At 36.2% G+C, this 14,735-nt stretch overlaps 2 protein-coding genes across 7 annotated transcripts in view; one reads left to right on the forward strand and one right to left on the reverse strand.

The window, feature by feature from the left end:
* Positions 1-8,757, reverse strand: part of rnf150a (ring finger protein 150a) — a 106,046-nt gene extending 97,289 nt beyond the window's left edge. For 3 of the 5 annotated variants that reach the window (XM_062032322.1, XM_062032316.1, XM_062032317.1), the window contains exon 1: positions 8,639-8,740. The gene's annotated coding sequence lies outside the window, so the exon portion shown is untranslated. Of the gene's footprint in view, positions 1-8,554 lie in introns of all 5 variants that reach the window. The other 2 variants (XM_062032320.1, XM_062032318.1) reach the window with 2 other exon arrangements.
* LOC133639197 (uncharacterized) overlaps positions 1-14,735 on the forward strand; it is an 86,458-nt gene that overhangs the window by 38,594 nt on the left and 33,129 nt on the right. The window lies entirely within an intron of this gene.

Raw genomic sequence — 14,735 nt, forward strand, 5'->3', positions numbered from 1 at the left:
GCAAATTACTCAATGATGTCATGTTGACCACGCCCACAGCCACGCCCCCACCGCCACAGGTATCTTGGCAGTTTATGGGAAACACTGCATATGAAATATGACTTACTTCAATAATTATTATTATTAAATTTTTACTATTATTTATTTTTATTGTGATTACTTATGGAGTTTATTGTGAATAAATTGTGAACAGGAAGTGAACAAAAAGTTTTAGCAATTGTTATGTAAAGAAAAGGGGTAGGATTAAATAAGCTCTGCTTCTTCCTACTCCTTTTCGAACATGTTGAAAAGAGAAACTGGAAATTGTGATGTATCATGTTGTATGCTTGCATGTTCGAAATAAACTCAAACTCAAACTCAAACTTCCTGCCTGTTTCCCTGAGTGCTGTTTCCCTCACCAGTCTCTAGGGATGTGATATGATAAGATGTTTCCGGTTTAAATTCCACTTTCGCTTCTGCTTAAAAAATTGGTTCCTTAACGGTTCTCTTACCGGTTTTTAATAGGAAAAAAAGAGAAAAAATGGTGGATTAGCATCAACTTTGTTTAAAGGTAGCATGACTTTACAACGCCTACTGTGAGGTCTCAAGAGGCTCATACTTGGAGAAAAAATAACTTTTTCGTAAATATACACAATCATTTAACATTTAGTAACACGTGATATGAACTTCTTACATGCAAAGTGAGATATGTCAAGTCTTTGTTAGTTATAATTTGGATGGTTATGGCTTACAGTTTATGAAAACTGAATTGAAAGTCAAATTGTAAGTCATGATGATAAAAAAAAACAACAAATAAAGGCTTGACATATCTCACTTTGCATGTAATAAGTTAATATCACATATTAGTTTCACATTTGAAGTTAATTAATTTTTATTAATTAATAACAGTCCCCACCAAGGACTGTTTTCACTGCTGGACTCTGGAAAGAGGTTTCCGCAGCCTCCGTAGCAGAACCTCCAGGTTCTGTAACAGCTTCTTCCCTCAGGCCATCAGACTCTTGAACGCATCATAACAATCCCCTAAATTCCCCCCCAAAACGGATTAACTCGCTGGAATATAAAGACAATATAACATACACCCATAAACGTCGATGCATATGCGAACGTGCAATATATTTATCTGTACAGTAATCTATTTATTTATATATGCACCTTATTGCTCTTTTATCCTGCACTACAACAAGCTAATGCAACACAATGTTGTTCTTATCTGTACTGTAAAGTTCAAATGTGAATGACAATAAAAAGGGTGTCGAAGTCTAAGAAGTCTAATTGCTGACATGAATGGACTTTTACACCACTATCTAATATTGATTGATTGATTGAAGCTGGTATTAGTAGATTGCACAGTACAGTACATATTCCGTACAATTGACCACTAAATTGTAACACCCCAATAAGTTTTTCAACTTGTTTAAGTCCACGTAAATCAATTCATGGTATGACTTTCACCTGTATATTATAATGACAGAGCAAATCTGGTCACAGGAAAACATGCAACTTCTCTCGGACTACAATTGAACATCCACCTACCGAAAAATGCAAACATTTGACCACAAACTTAGTCGCTGCTGGGTGACATTCATCTAGGCCTCGGAGCCAGTCAGAATCTCGCCGTGCTCATCTAAATGAGAAGGTACTAATTTCAATTTAAAGAATAATAATAATAAATAATTAATAAATAATAATTGCATAATAGCGCTAACATGAGAACTGAGTTAGTACCGTATTTTTCGGACTATAAGTCACAGTTTTTTTCATAGTTTGGCCGGGGGTGCGACTTATACTCAGGAGCGACTTATGTGTGAAATGATTAACACATTACCGTAAAATATCAAATAATATTATTTAGCTCATTGACGTAAGAGACTAGACGTATAAGATTTCATGGGATTTAGCGATTAGGAGTGACAGATAGTTTGGTAAACGTATAGCATGTTCTATATGTTATAGTTATTTGAATGACTCTTACCATAATATGTTACGTTAACATACCAGTTGGTTATTTATGCCTCATATAACGTACACTTATTCAGCCTGTGGTTCACTTTTCTTTATTTATTTTAAATTGCCTTTCAAATGTCTATTCTTGGTGTTGGCTTTTATCAAATACATTTCCCCAAAAAATGTGACTTATACTCCAGTGCGACTTATATATCGGTATGTTTTTTTCCTTCTTTATTATGCATTTTCGGCCGGTGCGATTTATGCTCCGAAAAATACGGTATAAAAGAATGCAAATCTGTAGATATTTGGGCTGTCAGACAATTTATGGACAGTTTGTTTACGTATGGAAAAATTTATGAAAAGTATCAATGTTGTTGTTCAAAAAATCTGTTTCAAAATATCACTAAAGCAATACCTCTATCCTTAACATCTGTGGCAGGGGTGGGCAATTAATTTTTACCGGGGGCCACATGAGCAGCCCGAGCACTGCTAGAGGGCCACATTGACAATATTTCAAAAAATTTTGCTCAATATTATTTTTGATAAATACCGTAAGATAGATAAATAATAATAATAATAATAATAATACTTTCATTTAACCTAACTTAACTTTATACCAAAAGCACTGCTTTGAAAATCATTTGTACCCCTTTCAGAGATCACTTTTAGTTCCCCTTAAACATCCTCATGTTGCACAATGAAATGTAAGCATAGGATGAAGTGTGCATTCTTGTAACTTTCTCTAGTAACCGCATTCCATGATTAATATGAATAAATTAACATTAATAATAAATGACAGTAGAATAAGCACACGTATGACTGAGGAGTCATAGTGTAACTTTGTGTGGTGTTTGAGTTGTCCGACTTTTTGTGTGGCCATAAACGCACCAGTGGTTTAGTGGTATGCGTGTTGGTGACAGATGACAAGTTGGTTTTGGCCTGGTTTGTATGGCAGAAAAAATTATATATGTATGTATGCGCAATAATTGACTGAAAGAGCACGCATTTGGCGCGATGATGTCATGTTATCGATGGAAAAATGCATTTTTAGACCATATGATTTGCCTGAGCGGCTAGGAGACCCCGAGAGTAACAAGCGCTTGCCTTGTTGCCTTTCCATTAAGAAAAATAAATTAGTTTTTAGTATAAGTTTGCTGGTTTCAAGAAATGTAATGCCGAGCGCATATCATTATGTCAAGATAATGGCACTAGTACAGTGGTTCTTAACCTTGTTGGAGGTACCGAACCCCACCAGTTTCATATGAGCATTCACCGAACCCTTCTTTAGTGAAAAATAAAATTTTTTTTTTTTTCAAAATTCAAGACAAAGTTATGTTTTTGGTAACATTTTAGTATGGGGAACATATTCTAAGTAACAAAGACTTAATTGAGAGTTTTTTGGACACTAGGGGAACATAATCTAAGTAACAAAGACTTAATTTAGAGTTATTTGGTTAGGGTTAGGGTTAGAGGGTTAGGGCCAGGGTTAGAGGGTTAGGGTTATAATAAGGCCATGCCGAATAAGGCATTAATAAGTACTTAATAATGACTAGTTAAGAGCCAATATGTTACTATTTTGCATGTTAATAAGCAACTAATTAATGGTGAATATGTTCCCCATACTAAAGTGTTACCATGTTTTTTTACTGGTGCACAAAATGAAGCGTGCATGAACATCACCTTGTTCAAACAACAAAACCAACACAGTGCATAAACTCACAACAAATTACACACCTGCAAATCAGTCTGACTTCTGCTGTTGCCGTATCCGTAATACGTCGATAGGGAGAAGTTTTTATTTACACGATGAGTCGGGTGTGTTTTGACCTCCAGCCGAACCCCTGAGCCCGACTCACCGAACCCCTAGGGTTCGATCGAACCCAGGTTAAGAACCACTGCACTAGCATTTACTTATTTTAAGAATATTTTTCAACATATTGAGCAAAAAGGTCTCTTTTTTTTATATACCAAGAAAAGTGCACTTGTTATTAGTGAGAATATACTTATTTTAAGGTATTTTTGGGTTAATTGAAGTTAGCTAATTTGACTTGTTTTGGAAAGTCTTGACAAGCCAAATTTTCTTGTTCTATTGGCAGATACTTTTGTTTAGTTCAAATAAAATACCCCTAATTTTTTTTTTTTTTTTTTCTTGTTTTTGAACACTGACTTTTTGCAGTGCACCTTTGGGTAAAACTCTTTGACGGTCACTTAAAGGGGCCGCACCCAATTACTCACTCTTAACTGCATATATGAATGCACTGCAAAAAGTCAGTGTTCAAAAACAAGAAAAAAAGAAAAAAAAATTAGGGGTATTTTATTTGAACTAAGCAAAATTATCTGCCAATAGAACCAGAAAATTTGGCTTGTCAAGACTTTCCAAAACAAGTAAAATTAGCTAACTTCAATTAACCCAAAAAAACCTTAAAATAAGTATATTCTCACTAATAACTGCACTTTTCTTGGTAGAAAAAAAAGAGACGTTTTTGCTGTATATGTTGAAAAATATTCCTAAAATAAGTAAATGCTAGTGCCATTATCTTGACATAATGATATGCACTCGGCATTACATTTCTTGAAACCAGCAAACTTACACTAAAAACTAATTTATTGTTCTTAATGTGTACAGCTCTGGTAATGGGTACATTTGCACCCACCTGCACAAATGTACTTCAAAATGTAACAATCAAAAATAAATATGACTTTTTTTTTGTTTACTAGGGCATGCATATATAATATGCATTAGTTTGACTATTTAAAATCAACGATAATAAAAAGGAGATGCTTGGAAATAGCATAAAAATGCCCAAAAAACTTGGAAAAACGCGATTCATAGCGTTACTTTTTGGTGTAACCATCATGAGCGTTCTGTTCAGGTATATTTCTTTTATATTTTGATAAATCATCATAAATAGGTATTGATCAATCTTTAAGCTGTGTGTATTTGATTTCAGTTTGCTTTTGACATCTTATTTAGAATTGTAGTTGAAACTTTTGCGCTTAGTTTAGTTTAGTCTTTATTTGAAGGGACAATGCACAGAAACATTAAGCTCAAAGACAGATATGTTCTGTACCAGATTATAGCTAAATAGCTCATTTCTATCTGCAGTCCCTGGCTACCTAAATTAAACAAAAATCATGCAATAAAATTATGACAATAAAAACATACTATAGCATGTTTTTAAATGAAGAAAAGTCATAAAATGCCCTTTCATGTACACATATACTTAATATACAATACAACCACACCTCATTTACATCATCACACAAAGACAATACATGCTTTTGTTCACATCTGTCATCATTTGTAAAAACAACCATGATTTTAACACACACACCTCACAATTTACAATAAAAATGCTCTCATGGATAAATATAATACACATTAGGTTGATGTGTCAAACATAATGTCCATCTAAGTGACCGTGTGAGCAGCTTTGATTGCTCCAAAGCCACCTTTTAACTTCAATTGTGAATGAAGAGTAATCTGTTAGACTTTTCAAGTTTGTTGTGAGGTCCTTCCATTCCTTTATGGCTTTATATGAAAAGGCTGATTGTGCAAAAGAGGTTTTACATCTGGGTACGCTACACTGCCCCCTGGTGGAGGCTCGTGTGTTTCTAGTTGTCACAGCAGATGTAAACTGGACAAAGTGCTTAAGTGGCGCTGGTGCAGTGTTATTTAGGATTCGATGGGCCATTCGTATTGATGCTAATCTTTGAATGTTAGCTAAATTTAACAATCTATATTTTTGGAGAACTAAACAGCGATGGTGGTGTTGTGGTTTTCGGTCAAGGATTTTGAGGGATTGTTTGTGCAAAGTTTCCAATGGCCTCAGTGTCATTTTGCTTGCCTGCGACCAACATGTTATACAATAATAAAAACGAGACATAATCATTGCATTAAAATAAGTTTGAGCTGCCTCCAGTGTTAATGAATTCCTGATACATTTGAACGTTTTTATGTTGTATTTAAGACTCTGGCACATCTGTTTGATATGTTTTTTAAAGCCAAGTGTTGGCTCTAAAATGACACCCAGGTAACGATATTCACTAACATTTTGTATTATTTCCTTATTAACCGTTATATTTGGAAAGGATGACATTTTATATTTGTTTACAAAATACATTGATGCAGTTTTCTTAATGTTTAATGTAAGACAAGAGTCATGTAGCCATCTTGCCACCTTCTCCATGGCTGCTGTAAGTTTTCTGGCAACCGTTTCAGCGTCCTTTCCCCAAGTATAAATAACCGTGTCATCTGCATACATCTGGATACGCTCATGATGGCGTAACCAAACTAGATTATTTTGAATATTTATTCCCTTTTTTACATTTAGTATATTTAAATATACTGTGTTTTATGCTTTTTTCTTTTTGGAACATGTACTATACATATAATACAATAAAGTCCCATATAAAATTATGTTTCTAGCAATACTTTCATTTTGCCTTTGAAAGTAACACTCCAATGTCCATTAGTGGAGCTGTACACTAATGGAAAGGCAACAAGGCAAGCGCTTGTTACTCTCGGGGTCTCCTAGCCGCTCAGGCAAATCATATGGTCTAAAAATGCATTTTTCCATCGATAACATGACTTCATCACGCCAAGTGGGCGCTCTTTTTAATTGTAATTTTGAAGAATTCATCTGAATGTGCATGAACTATTTCTGTTCAAAATTGTTAAATGTTTAAATATTAACTGTCAGTTTACTGTACTGTGCCAACTGTACTACTATATGAGTACCTATTTTCTATTGTTTCATTGAAAATAAAACAGCAAAGTCCATTTGGCTGTCATCTGTTTTAATTATGAGACAATTGTGTCAAAATCATGATTTTTATTTTTTTTGTTCATGCTTGAAATAAGAAATGATTACTTTAAAAAAGTAGTTTTATACTTGTGAGTGTTGATGACACAGCTTTGCAACAGTTGATATTCTAGTTTCAAACATGTTTTACTCAATATAGCTCATCAAATCTCAGCAACAAGCTGTAATATCTTACTGAGATCTTTTAGGAGCAAAACACTTAAAACAAGTAAAACACTCTAACACAGGGGTCACCAACCTTTTTGAAACCAAGAGCTACTTCTTGGGTAGTGATTAATGCGAAGGGCTACCAGTTTGATACACACTTAAATAAATTGCCAGAAATAGCCAATTTGCTCAATTTACCTTTAACTCTATGTTATTATTAATAATTAATGATATTTACACTTAATTGAATGGTCTAAAAGAGGAGAAAACACAAAAAAAATGACAATTAAATTTTGAAACATAGTTTATCTTCAATTTCGACTCTTTAAAATTCAAAATTCAACCGAAAAAAAAGAGAAAAACTAGCTAATTCGAATCTTTTTGAAAAAATTAAAAAAATAATTTATGGAACATCATTAGTAATTTTTCCTGATTAAGATTCATTTTAGAATTTTGATGACATGTTTTAAATAGGTTAAAATCCAATCTGCACTTTGTTAGAATATATAACAAATTGGACCAAGCTATATTTCTAACAAAGACAAATCATTATTTCTTCTAGATTTTCCAGAACAAAATTTTTGAAAGAAATTCAAAAGACTTTGAAATAAGATTTAAATTTGATTCTACAGATTTTCTAGATTTGCCAGAATATTTTTTTTTAATTTTAATCTTAAGTTTGAAGAAATATTTCACAAATGTTCTTCGTCGAAAAAAACAGAAGCTAAAATGAAGAATTAAATTAAAATGTATTCATTATTCTTTACAATAAAAAAAAACAAAAAACTTGAACATTGATTTAAATTGTCAGGAAAGAAGAGGAAGGAATTTAAAAGGTAAAAAGGTATGTGTTTAAAAATCCTAAAATCATTTTTAAGTTTGTATTTTTTTCTCTAAAATTGTCTTTCTGAAAGTTATAAGAAGCAAAGTAAAAAAATTAATGAATTTATTTAAACAAGTGAAGACTAAGTCTTTAAAAAATGTTCTTGGATTTTCAAATTCTATTTGAGTTTTGTCTCTCTTAGAATTAAAAATGTCGGGCAAAGCGAGACCAGCTTGCTAGTAAATAAATACAATTTAAAAAATAGAGGCAGCTCACTGGTAAGTGCTGCTATTTGAGCTATTTTTAGAACAGGCCAGCGGGCTACTCATCTGGTCCTTACGGGCTACCTGGTGCCCGCGGGCACCGCGTTGGTGACCCCTGCTCTAACATAAAATCTGCTTAGTGAGAAGAATGATCTTATCAGACAGAAAATAAGCTAATATCACCCTTATTTGAGATATTTCATCTAACTTAGATTTCAGTCTTGATTGATTGAGACTTTTATTAGTAGGTTGCACAGTGAAGTACATATTCCGTACAATTGACCACTAAATGGTAACACCCCAATAAGTTTTTCAACTTGTTTAAGTCGGGGTCCACTTAAATTGATTCATGATACAGATATATACTATCATATATACTATCATCAGTATTATATTATATATAGTCGTTGCAGTTTAACAGCATATATGAATGGTAAACAAGAACAACATTGTTGTGTACAATAGAACAATGGCGGTGGATAATGAGGACAAAGTCAGGTAAACAGGTGTGGTGAATTATGTTTGTCACGGTATTTGTACTACTACACCTGTTGTGTCGCTTTAACTGGCACATATTCCTGCTTCCCTACTGCCTACATCGTTGGTGGTCTTGAGAATTAAACGACTCTTACCCGCACGTCGCCATTTTGGGGTCATAACAACCGCAGCAATGCGCGCTCGCGACACGTCCTCCATGCCCGACGCTCATCACAGGCAGGTGAGGGAAACCGCGCGAAGGGAGCCGGGCCGGAAGTGGAAAACAAAATAAGAGCGCTGGAAAGGAAACAAGACTAAACTCGGGAAGAGAATACAAAACTAGGAAACATGGATGGCTACGTTTTATATTCATAAATGTAAGTTACCACACTGCAAAAAGTCAGTGTTCAAAAACAAGAAAAAAAAAAAATACGAAAAAGCAGGGTATTTTATTTGAACTAAGCAAAATTATCTGCCAATATAACAAGAAAATTCGACTTGTCAAGACTTTCCAAAACAAGTAAAATTAGCTAACCTCAATGAACCCAAAAATACCTTAAAATAAGTATATTCTCACTAATAACAAGTGCACTTTTCTCGGTAGAAAAAAAAAAATATGTTGAAAAATATTCTTAAGTGAAGTAAATGCTAGTGCCAGTTATCTTGACATTTCTTGAAACCAGCAAACTTACACTAAAAACTAGTTTATTTTTCTAAATCTAAAGGCAAAAAGGCAACGCTCAGGCAAATCATATGGTCTAAAAATGCCTTTTCCCACGCCATCAAATGCTCGGTCGGTGGAGCGGCCGTGCCAGCAACTTGAGGGTTCCAGGTTCGATCCCCGCTTTTGCCATCCTAGTCACTGCCGTTGTGTCCTTGGGCAAGACACTTTACCCACCTGCTCCCAGTGCCACCCACACTGCTTTAAATGTAACTTAGATATTGGGTTTCACTATGTAAAAGCGCTTTGAGTCACTAGAGAAAAGCGCTATATAAATATAATTCACTTCACTTCAAAATAAAATACTTATTTCTGTCTTAAAAGTCCTGCTAAAAAGCTAAATTTAGGACGTCTCCTCTAGTAAAATAATGTGTCCATGCAGCGAGTTCATTTTACTAGTTTTTAGTGTTATTTTTTACTCAAATCTAGTCTTTAATCTTAGCTCTTTTAGACAACTTTCACATTCAACATTGACCCGGAAATGATGAGAAAGACAAAAATATGCTTGGTTGGGGCACTTTATTTGATTTATTTTTTACCTGCGTGAGGATTATGATTAATTCTTCATCTAAACGGGAAGTTGGCATCCCAGTGAGAGCAGACATTATACAGTAAGTGATTGTTTAATTATGCATTTCTTGTTTAGCATTCAGCAATACTGCTACATGATGCTCAGTGTTTCACTAAAGCTGGATCTGTTTAGCACCCAGCTTCTAAAACTTGAAGCTCATCCTCCTTATACTCAGGCTCAAAAATAAGTTTCTGGATCATCAAAGTAGTCTTTGTTGTCACTCAACTCCGTGATGAGTACAGTAGTAGTGCTGTACCCACAGGACTGACATTTCCTTGCGTTTTAGTTTTGTATTCTCTTCCTCAGTTTACTTTCCAGCGCTCTTCCTTTCTGTTCCACTTCCTGCCTGGCTCCCTGAGTGCTGTTTCCCTCACCCGTTTCCTAAAATCTCATCTTAATCTTAGCTCTTTTCTTCAGTGTAAAACATTGACGGAGGTTTTTGGATGTTTTTTTAAACGCTTTATGGGCGGAATAGGGCCAATCCCGTTGGCGCCACTGTTAGCTGACTTTTGCTAGTGTTTATTTACGAGTTAGAATGCATAAGAAAAGGAAAATATGTGTTTTTGTCTAACAAAAGGATTGTGAATGATAGCAATCAGAGCAAAGGGTGGCTATTTTGAAGAAACTAGAATATAAAACATGTTTTCAGTTATTTCACCTTTTTTTTGTGAACTATGTTCACATTTACGTTTGGACACACCTTCTCATTCAATGCGTTTTCTTTATTTTCATGACTATTGACATTGTAGATTGTCACATCAAAACTATGAATGAACACATGTGGAGTTATGTACTTAACAAAAAAAAGGTGAAATAACTGAAAACATGTTTTATATTCTAGTTTCTTCAAAATAGCCACCCCTTTGCTCTGATTACTGCTTTGCACACTCTTGGCATTCTCTCGACGAGCTTCAAGAGGTAAGTCACCTGAAAGGGTTTTCACTTCACAGGTGTGCTTGAAGCTCAAGGAGAGAATGCCAAGAGTGTGCAAAGCAGTAATCAGAGCAAAGGGTGGCTATTTTGAAGAAACTAGAATATAAGTCATTGTTTTGTCTGCTCGCGGAAAACAAACATGCTTTAACAAGCATAAAAATAAGTCAAAACAAAGAAACGTGTATTTCCAATTTGATTAATCTGTGCACACCTGGAAGTAAGAAAGCATCAAAAAAAGGTGGATTTGACTGTACCTGTGGATTCGTCCAATATCTTCTGCGATGGTAAAGTGCTGGTCGTCAAGCGCCGTCATTTCCTCGATGGCTTTAACCCTCGGGTTGTCTCTGGCGGACTTTTTGCACGTTTCAAACGCCGCCGTGATGACAACAAACCCCGGGCCTTTTCCTTGCGGCTGCCTCTTTAGCAGGCGTCTTCTGAAACATTGTAGCGACGTTTCAGATGGCAGTTCGTGTTCGATGTGTTGAAGTGCGATGGTTTTTGCTCCGAGCGGAATGCTTTGAAAAACCTCGAGTGCAGGAATGGCCAAAGTGGGACCGGCGGGCCAAATCCGTCAAAGATCATCGATGCAATGTCAGCGAGGCTGCTCAGTCGCCACAAATGTACCGTGAAAATCGTCAGTGGTGTTTTTACATTTGCAGTAGGGATGTCCGATAATGGCTTTTTTGCCGATATCCGATATTGTCCAACTCTTAATTACCGATACCGATATATACAGTCGTGGAATTAACACATTATTACGCCTAACTTGGACAACCAGGTATGGTGAAGATAAGGTACTTTTTAAAAAAAATAATAATAAAATAAAATAAGATAAATAAAAAAGAAATTAAAACAATATAACAACAGTTACATAGAAACTAGTAATTAATAAAAAAATGAGTAAAATTAACTGTTAAAGGTTAGTACTATTAGTGGAGCAGCAGCACGCACAATCCTGTGTGCTTACGGACTGTATCCCTTGCAGACTGTATTGATATATATTGATATATAATGTAGGAACCAGAATATTAATAACAGAAAGAAACAACCCTTTTGTGTGAATGAGTGTAAATGGGGGAGGGAGGTTTTTTGGGGGTTGTGCACTAATTGTAAGTGTATCTTGTGTTTTTTATCTTGATTTAATAAAAAAAAAAACACAAAAAAAACGATACCGATAATTTCCGATATTACATTTTAAAGCATTTATCGGCCTGCCGATATTATCGGACATCTCTAATTTGTTTTAAATAAACTGTAAAAATTTGAGATGTCCGATAATATCGGCCGATAAATGCTTTAAAATGTAATATCGGAAATTATCGGTATCGGGTTGTTTTTCTTATTGGTATCGTTTTTTTTGGGTTTTTTTTAATTAAATCAAGATAAAAAACACAATTAGTGCACCAACCCCAAAAACCTCCCTCCCCCATTCACACTCATTCACACAAAAGGGTTGTTTCTTTCTGTTATTAATATTCTGCTTCCTACATTATATATCAATATATATCAATACAGTCTGCAAGGGATACAGTCCGTAAGCACACATGATTGTGCGTGCTGCTGCTCCACTAATAGTACTAACCTTTAACAGTTAATTTGACTCATTTTCATTCATTACCCGTTTCTATGTAACTGTTTTCAAAAATGTTTTTTTAATTTATTTACCTTATTTTATTTATTTTTTTTATTTTTTTAAAAGGATCTTATCTTCACCATACCTGGTTGTCCAAATTAGGCGTAATAATGTGTTAATTCCACGACTGTATATATCGTATCGGTTGGTATCTGTATCGGTATTTAAGAGTTGGACAATATCGGAATATCGGCAAAAAAGCCATTATCGGACATCCCTAGTAAAAATAGGGAACAAAGATTTTATGGTAAAAAAAAAAGTAGCAGCTCAGTCGGCAGAATCTTGCGGTAAAAATAACAGTGGTACTGTTTTTCAGTTTATTAGTAATGCACTGTCAAAAATGACCATAGATTTTTTTTGGTAAAAAGCAGGTTAGTCACCAATTTTATCAATTTACAATAATGTGGTGTAAAAAAAAACACCATACTTTTTATGACTGAGCTTTTTAAAAAAAAATTATTTGTTTATTGTATTTTTGACATACAGTATAGAGGCCAGAAGTTTGGACACACTTTCTCATTCAATGCGTTTTTCTTTATTTCCATGACTATTTACATTGTAGATTGTCACATCAAAGCTACGAATGAACACATGTGGAGTTATGTACTTAACAAAAAAAGGTGAAATACCTGAAAACATGTTTTATAGATCAGATCAGATAGGTCTTTATTGTCGTTGCACAAGTACAACAAACCCGTTCAAGATGAGACAAACAGACAGTGTGCAGGGTTACGGAACAAGAACGCTGATGGGTCGCCATAAGGCGTCCCGTAAACAATGGGAAAAAGGTCAAACGCTGGGGAAAAAGATACAATCTAGACTGGGGTCCTAAGGGGGCCTAGTCTGGAGTGGGAAAAAAACCTCCATGCCATGCACACATAAACACGTTACATATCATCCCGACAAACTCGCAACAGAGGGGCGGGGGGAGTTGGGACCCTGGAGGGCGACCGCTGCTATGAAGCGCTGCCATCCGACCATCACGCCGTGATGATGTAATGTTTTTTTATAGACTGAGGCCGACCTGCAAAAGTTCAACTCCAGGTGTCGTTGAGGAGGGAGGGAGGTCAAAAGCGTCCATCATTGAGGTGTCCTCGGGGGGTGTTTTTTCAGAAGAGCCTGGTCCTGTTTCCACAGCGTCAAGGCCATTTGAGGGAGTCAAATCGTAGATTAGGGGCAGCATGGCGTAGTGGGTAGAGGGTGGCAGGATCGCTCCCCGCCTCTTGACATCCAAATCGCTGCCGTTGTGTCCTTGGGCAGGACACTTCGCCCTTGCCCCCGGTGCCGCTCACACCGGTGAATGAATGATGAATGATAGGTGGTGGTCGGAGGGGCCGTAGGCGCAAACTGGCAGCCCCGCTTCCGTCAGTCTACCCCAGGGCAGCTGTGGCTACGAAATTAGCTTACCACCACCAGGTGTGAATGAATGATGGGTTCTCACTTCTCTGTGAAGCGCTTTGAGTGTCTAGAAAAGCGCTATATAAATCTAATCCATTATTATTATTATTATTAGGATGTTTGTTTTCCGCGAGCAGACAAAACAATGACTTATATTGTAGTTTCTTCAAAAATAGCCACACTTTGCTCTGATCACTGCTTTGCACACTCTCGGCATTCTCTCCATGAGCTTCTAGCACACCTGTGAAGTGAAAACCATTCCAGGTGACTACCCCTTGAAGCCCGTGGAGAGAATGTGCTAAGTAACGTGGCTATTTGGAATATAATCTGCGATGACGTTGCATTCCTTGGAGGGCTGTGAAAGTAATATAATCTCCTTTAACGGCACTCGTTGTTTTGGACGGGCGATTAACGCGCACGAGTGCTGTTGACCCGAGTCCATTCCGTGGCGTGGGAACACGTAGCTGTGGAGCCACGAGCGTAGGGAAAAATAACGAGCAGAAATGCAAAGTCGCTCTCCTGACAAGACTATTTTTTATTAATTTAGATGACAGTTTACTGCATTATAGGGTTGTCCCTATACCAATATTTTGGTACCGGTACCAAAATGTACTTTGAACTACAAAAAAGGTCATTATTGTCTTTATTTTAACTTATGATACTTTTAAATAGAGTGTCCACCCTGAGATGGGTAGGTCGTGAGTTCAAACCCCGGCCGAGTCATACCAAAGACTATAAAAACGAGAGCCATTACCTCCCTGCTTGGCACTCAGCATCAAGGGTTGGAATTGGGGGTTAAATCACCAAAAAGTATTCCCGGGCGCGGCAACCGCTGCTGCCCACTGCTCCCCTCACCTCCCAGGGGGTGATCAAGGGCGATGGGTCTTGATCACCCCTCGTGTGTATGTGTGTGACAATCATGGGTACTTTAACTTTTAACATATGTTTCTTATGGACGGTGTGGCTGGGTTGGTGTTGGGGTTCCTGGTTCAATCC

Source organism: Entelurus aequoreus, linkage group LG22, assembly GCF_033978785.1.
Source record: "Entelurus aequoreus isolate RoL-2023_Sb linkage group LG22, RoL_Eaeq_v1.1, whole genome shotgun sequence".
In the NCBI taxonomy this organism is placed as follows: Eukaryota; Metazoa; Chordata; class Actinopteri; order Syngnathiformes; family Syngnathidae; genus Entelurus; species Entelurus aequoreus.